At 40.0% G+C, this 7,370-nt stretch overlaps 1 pseudogene; it reads right to left on the bottom strand.

Annotated features, from left to right (window-relative positions):
• Positions 1-6,459: 6,459 nt before the first annotated feature.
• On the bottom strand, positions 6,460-6,869 carry LOC129011539 (ATP synthase F(0) complex subunit C1, mitochondrial-like; annotated as a pseudogene).
• Positions 6,870-7,370: the final 501 nt, after the last annotated feature.

The raw sequence follows: 7,370 nt of genomic DNA, 5'->3' as shown, positions 1-7,370 counted from the left end.
AAATGTATAGTTTGTATAGTTTGAACATCTGCAATAATAGTGTTTTCTGTGCAAAAAGAACAAATGTAGAGTGCAGCTGACAGATTAAGTTCTATTTCAGGGTTCAGTTACAAGTAAAGAAACAGAGGAAAAGGAAAGAAAGGTAAAATTACAGAATGATCGTGTGTTCCAAAGAAATCCATCATCCAGCGTTTTCTGCAGGATATCAGTTGATAGGATCAAAAGATAAAAGCCTCATTTGACAATTAAATCTCCTAAATAGGAAAACATTTTAAGTGCCAGGCAGAATCCAGTTTATAAATGCTCAGATGTGCTCCAGATTCTGTCCTCAGGACATCTAAGTTATGTGTTCTTCTAAGGGGAATCTTAAAAGGAATAATTATTGAAATGATATTATACTGAGTTTTTCCAGGCTTTTATTATACACACTAGATTCTCCTGTGGATTATGTTCCCACACTCAACTGACTACTTAATGCTGGTCCTACAGTTTTCTTGTCCTGACATCTAAGTTGCCTTAATTGTAAAATGGCTTTCATTTTTTTTTTTTTATGTCAAATTCAAATGTGAATAGTCTTCCAGTATTTGCCTACCTTTTACTAAATAATAGAGACCCTGCTTGGCAAAAGGACTGTTAATTATATTGTAAGAAAAATAGCTGAAGAACTTGCAAATAGAAATGAAAAGACTTAAGGAGAACGTTATAGTTATGTTGAAATACTTGAAGGATTGTCAAATGAAAGAGACACATATTTATCTTGTTAACTCCAGAGAGGTTGACTGTGACTAATGGGTAACAATTTTTAAAAGTAGTTTTTAGTCCAAAAGAAGGGAAAAGACTTGAATGGTAATGGTAGCCCAGGAGTAGATGGGGTGGTCCGGTAAAAAATTAAGCAGAGATTGGTTATTTATGGAAGAAAAATAATGCAGAAATCTCTCAACTGTGAAGAAGTTAATGAATCTAGATAGTTGCTAAGGAATCTTTCAACTCCAAGAGTCTTTGATTCAGTGGTTTTCTTCCAATTCCTCATCCCATTTACCTCCACCTGATGCCATCTTCCATCATACCCTTATCAGATAAACTGTCTTGTAGAGTACTTTTTCTTCCTGTTTATTAACCCTCAAGTTGTCTTCATTTCAGACTGTAATACTCTCCAAACTACATGATCACAAGCAAATTATTTAACTGTTGAGATCTGCAATATCCTATCTACTCATGTAAAGCATTTAACACAACTCCTGGCACCTAGCAATTACTAATTGTTTGCCATTATTAGCCATTATTATTGTACCCCAACTCACAAATCAGCCTCTCCATGAGGCATCCACCCACTAATCAGACCCAGATTTGAGTCGATCACTTAAGAAATTTCTCTCACTCTCAGGCATGCAGTTATTTTCAGCTGCTTTGAATTTGCTTGGAGACATTTGGAGAGAGTAGTGAAATTGCACTACAGTAGAAGAATCGGGATCCTTGGATGAGAATTGCTCCCTTTAAATGCAGAGGTCTACTGATGTAGCTCAGTCTAGAACTCTTCAGAGATACCAAATGCCCACTTGGAAAAAGAGAACATTGGGTCTTCTGTGGATGGCCCAGGCTTCGGCTATGTTTATGGCTTTAAGTCAGATCAAAACATGGCACAAACACTGGGAGATTCCTCCCCGAAAAATAAAAGGAACATTAAACCCAGATTGAAGACATTCAACAAAATAACCAACTCTTACTCCTCAAAATTGTCAGGGACATGAAGGGCAAGAAAAGTGAGGAATGGCTACAATTTGGAGGAAATTAATGAGACAGGACAATTAAACTTGATATGGGATCCTGAAATGGATCCTGGAACAGAAAACAGACAGTTTGAATACTTGGCAAAATTCTAATGTGGTCTGTAATTTAGCCAATAGCCTCATATCCTTATTCACTTCCTCAGTTTGCTACTTGTACTATGGTTATATAAGGTGTGAACATAGAGGAAGCTGGGTGAGGAGCACAGCAAACTCTCTGCACAATGTTTATACATTTTTGTAAATAAAATTATTTTTCTATAAAAGTTTAAAATGCAAAATATAATTTTTTTGAATTTGTTTATTAATTTCTACAAGACTGACAGATACAATTTTATGTACTTATCATGTACAACATGATATTTTGAAGTATATATACATTGTGGAATAGTTAAATCTAGTTAATTAACATATGCATTATGTCACACAGTTATTTTTTGGTGAGAGTATTTAATATCCACTCATTGCATTTTTAAGGAATACAATATACACGGTGGCTGTAGCTAAACTATAATATTTTTACATTTTAAATAATATGTTAAAATATTTAAAAATATTTTAAAGAGCAATATCATCACAAGTACTAATTATTCCTGTGCACGTCTCCCACCCCGTGAAACACAGATACATACATACACACAGCACCGAAAGGAAGAAAAAGCAAATTTTTAAACATTTTACATCAATTGCTATGGACTGTACTGTGCTTCTTCCTCAAAATTCATATGTTGAAGCCCTACCTCCTGTTGGGACTGTATTTGGAGATAGGACCTTTAAGAGGTCATTGTGGCCTCGCCCTTATGACTTCATTTGACCATAATTACCTCCTAAGAGAGGCAGCATATCTCTTCTACCCACTTCTCACCTGGGGACACAGTGAGAAGGCAGCCATCTGCCCACGGTGAAGAGCGCCCTCACCGGATCCAGACCATGCTGGCACCTAGATCTTGGACTTCCAGCCTCCAAAACTGTGAGAAAATAAATTTCTGTTGTTTAAGCCACCCAGTCTGTGGTCTTTTGTGATGGCAGCTTAAGCAGACCAATACCTCAATGTATCAGTTTTCTACTGCTGCCGTCACAAATTGCCACAAATTCAGGGACTTCAAACAACACACATTTATTATATGACACTCCTGGAGGTCAGAAGTTTGTCACAGGCCTCCCTGAGCTAACATCCAGTGTCAGCAGGACCATGTTTCTTTCTAGAGGCTCAGGCAAACAAGCCATTTCCCCACCTTCTCCACCTTCTAGAAACACTCTGTATTCCTTGGCTCATGATCTCCTTCCTCCACCTTCAAAGCCAGCAACAACAAATCTCTCCCCGGCCCTGCTCCCATCGTCATGTCTCTCTGTGATCACAGAAGGAAAGGTTATGCCCTTGGACACACTCATGTATCTAGATGGGCTCACCCTGATAATCTGGAATGGTTTTCCAACTTCAAGGATCATACCCGTGATGGTTAATATCCGGTATCAACTTGATTGGATTGAAGGATGCAAAGTATTTTTCCTGGGTGTGTCTGTGAGGGTGTCGCCAAAGGAGATTAACATTTGATCAGTGGACTGGGAGAGGCAGATCCACTCTCAATCTGGGTGGGCACAATCTAATCAGCTGTCAGTGCGGGTAGAATAAAGCAGGGAGAAAAGCGTGGAAGGACCAGACTGGCTAGGCCTTCTGGCCTCCATCTTTCTCCTGTGCTGGATGCTTCCTGCCCTCAAGCATCAGACTCCAAGTTCTTCAGCTTTTGGACTCTTGGACTTAACACTAGTGGTTTGCCAGGGGCTCTGGGGCCTTCAGCCACAGACTGTAGGCTTCACTGTTGGCTTCCCTACTTTTGAGGGTTTAGGACTCGGACTGGCTTCCGGGCTCCTCAGCTTACAGATTGTAGGACTTCACCTTGTGATCATGTGAGTCAGTTTTCCTAATGAACTCCCCTTCATATATTCATCTTTCCTATTAGTTCTGTCCCTTTAGAGAGCCGTAATACAGTACCCTTAATTCTGTCTGCAAAGGCCCTCTCGCTGTGCACGGTGGGTAACACGCATGTTCCAGGAGTTTTGGTGTGGCCATCATTGGGGCCACTCTCTGACTGCCACTATTAATCTCCGTTGACACAGAAACCTGTCAGGATTCAAACTTACACGACTATCAGTTACAAAGCCACTTAGATCAAATAAAGGTGATTGGGAACCAACTTGTAACTTCCCTGGAAGATGAGCACAGAACAGTGCAGCTAGGAATGCCTGAAAGATATACTCTAGCTTGGCAGATGAGGCTGGAGAAAGAAAGAACAGAAAACAGAAAAGTTGGTGTTTGTTCACATATCACATGGGCAGGATTTGAGCTGCTGATGACGTGGAAGGAGGAGAGAAAACAGAAATCAAGCAATATGTGCCTTTTTCCTTTGGAGTAAGCTCCTTAACTTGGACGTATAAGGCCTTTGCTTTGAAGCTGTGGAGAAGATATAACTATGAAAATAAAAATATATATTCACGTAGAAAACTAAAAGTTTAAACTAGCTTGTAAGCTAGTTTAAACTCACTTTTTCATCCAAAAGTTCATTTCAGCCATAAAGGAAATGCAAACATAGACATATCAGGACAACACAAATAGACAAAAATTTCTCCAGGAATAAAGCACCTAGAAAACATAAGGGAAGGAAAATTGCATTCACCCAAATAACTCTAATCATGAGGTAACTAAGAATTCACTTAGTGAACAATAAAGAAAATTATAAAAATGATAAAATTCTACCGAGGGACATGGAGAAAACCTTCACTGCACAGAGATCTACGTTATCCTTGGGGAAGTATGTTCTGGTTTGTAGCTGTAAGGAGGAAGGGCGGAAGCACAGCAAGGTATAGAATGGGCAAAGGAAGCTTCTGAAGGGAAAATATTTGAGCTTCATCCATTGGATTCATTGATGGAAAGGCCTATTTAATGTTTTTAATAATATTAGTCTCCACTTATTCCATGTCTAGTACTTTGCACGGAGCTTGCATAATTGTTTCCTTGAGCATAACCTGAGATAAAGTAGCCCACACTTTCACATTTGTAAAGTGTTCATGTATGAATTCCATAAGAATTTAACCCTCAAGAAACAGGAATAATTCGTAAATACCCTCATGATGCCTACTCCAGTCCTTATGTTGATTTACTGATATTGAAACCCTAGTATTCTAAATTATTTGCCATGGAACAACTAGAAATTCATAGAAATTATTTTCTAATTTGAAGGAACTTCTACCCTACAATTAGCTCCATTTTTAATCAGCACAAGTACTGTAGTATTATATAAAAGGGTGAATGACTGACTCGACTTGTCTTGATTTTTAAAATTTTTTTTAAATGTTCCTCATATGAACTTCATTTTCATCAAATCTCAGCTTCATCAATTCTAAGCACAGTTGCTGTATATTTTAGGTTTCTCCTTCTTAAGTAAATATGTCTAAAACAATAATTGATCGTTTTAAATGACAAATCTTTTGTTTAGAGGTTTCTGACTTCACATTTAGAAATTAAACATGTTTAGCAATTTATAATGAAAATCATTACCTCTAGTTATTATAGTATATGAAAAAATATGTTTAAAAATAAAATATGCAAGAAATAATTTTTAATCTTTTTGTAGTTTGGAATTTTTCCATATCTGCTTTATCATCTACTGTTTTTAAAAATATATGAATAAATCAAATTAGCTGTAAAAGTGTTCACTTAGCTCCCTTAGTATTTAAATTTCTCTCTAGCTGTGTAGATATAATCTAGTAGTCAAATTGTGGCATTGTTGTTTCAAATATTTTGTATTATGTTAATGATTTATTAAGCCTGTTCAACTCTTCATCTAGTCTGGAGAGAACTCCACAGGGCATAGATCATAAAAGAGGCTCAATCATCAAAGCATGTGTAACACTGGGAAATAATGGGAAGTTAGAAGTGAGAGAACAAATGTCAGTTCCTAGGAAAAGTCAAGAGGTGGGCCCTGATGGCAGGAGTCATTCTCAGCTGACTGCCCCAGGGCCTGGTGATCAAGCCATCCATTTCCCTGGCAGAACAGAAAGGCTTCAGACCCTTCGCAGCCTCTACTACCGAGTATGTAAAATGTGAAAGAAATAAAATCAAAATTGTCCTCCAGTATTGAATCCCATATGATGAACTAACCCTGTGTGTGATTCTTGGCTTCCTAATAGCTTTGTCGCTGAGCCCTTGTTCTTTTCTGTACAGTAGAGGAGTATGTTAAAACTATTTGGGTAGGTCACATCTCTAGACTGTTTTCGCTCCAGGAGAGTGGCAGTGAGGCTTCACCAGGGCTGAGAGCCTGAGTCCAGGAAAACATGAGATGGTAGTCCAGGTGTGCTTTCAGGCTCTGGAAAGCAACACTGAAAGGGGGAAGCCGTCCTTGTTGAGGAAGGGATGTGTTCTCCCATACAGCCCTTACAGGGCTCTTCCTCACTCGTGCCGGAGTGACCGGTGTGATTGAGGCCCGCAGGCCCTTCTCCTGGGCATGGGAGGTGGGGGTGGAAGAGCCTCCACTCCACTAGCTCTTTTCTTTCCTTTTTATTCTTTTTTCTTTTTTTAGAGAAACGTTGTGTTTAATGGTAAAGCTTAGCACACCGCAGAACCAGGAATGGCGTGGAGTCACAGCAGCATGCACAGGCAGGTGACCCCCACAGAGCCTCACATGGCAAAGAGGATGAGGAAGGCGACCATTCAACAGAAGAGCTCCATGGCTTCAGATAGGGCAAAGCCTAGAGTGGCATAGGAGAAGAGCTGCTGCTTGAGAGACGGTTTCCTGGCATAGCCAATGATCAAGCTGCCAAACACCATTCCAATGCCAGCCCCTGAATCAGCCACACCAACTGTGGCTGCCCCAGCACCAATCAACGTGGCTGCTATGTCAATGTCCCGGGAGACAATACTGGTCTGGAACTCCCGTCTGGCCATCCGCAGTGGAGAGCTGCTGTAGGAAGGCTGTTTAGGTGAATTCTCTGGGCTATTCAAGAAGGAGGCAATACAGGCCTGATTAGACCCCAGGTACAACAGCGGTTCCGAGCTGGAGAAATGAGTAATGCCCCGGTGGTCTGCATTGTTTCAGTCTCCCAGCTTTAGCCCTTGGTCTCAGCGCTCCAGCTCTTTACTTCTGTTTACTGTATTGGGACATTTGCTGCATGGAGGAAGATGGAAATAAAGCTTCAGAACAATACAGTTGAAACATTTGTTGTGAGATTCTTTGTTCCAACAGTTGTTGTGGGGTTGGCAGGGTGGGTGTCTAATTAAGCCATAGGGGCTTAAATTGGGATTTGAGAAAAAATTTACTCTTTCTCAAAGAAAAGTCACACCTAGATGTCCAGACAGGTGGGCCCATTGGCTTAAAGCAGCGGACCCAGCAGTGGTCAAGAAAGTAGAACGGCCAAAGCACCCATGTCGTAATCCACTTCAGAAAGGAAAACAAACTGGCATGGTCTGAGGCCAACTGAAAAAACAACTGTCTCAGAACCCAGGACTGCTATTGATCGGTCAGCTCAATAGACATCAGCGCAAATCATATACAAAAAACCATGAGTGCTGTTAGAAGCAAATGACTGCTT

The sequence above is a fragment of the Pongo pygmaeus genome, chromosome 14, assembly GCF_028885625.2.
Source record: "Pongo pygmaeus isolate AG05252 chromosome 14, NHGRI_mPonPyg2-v2.0_pri, whole genome shotgun sequence".
Taxonomy (NCBI): Eukaryota; Metazoa; Chordata; class Mammalia; order Primates; family Hominidae; genus Pongo; species Pongo pygmaeus.
Note: the sequence above shows the minus strand (reverse complement) of the source record. Positions and strands in the feature narration are given on the sequence as shown.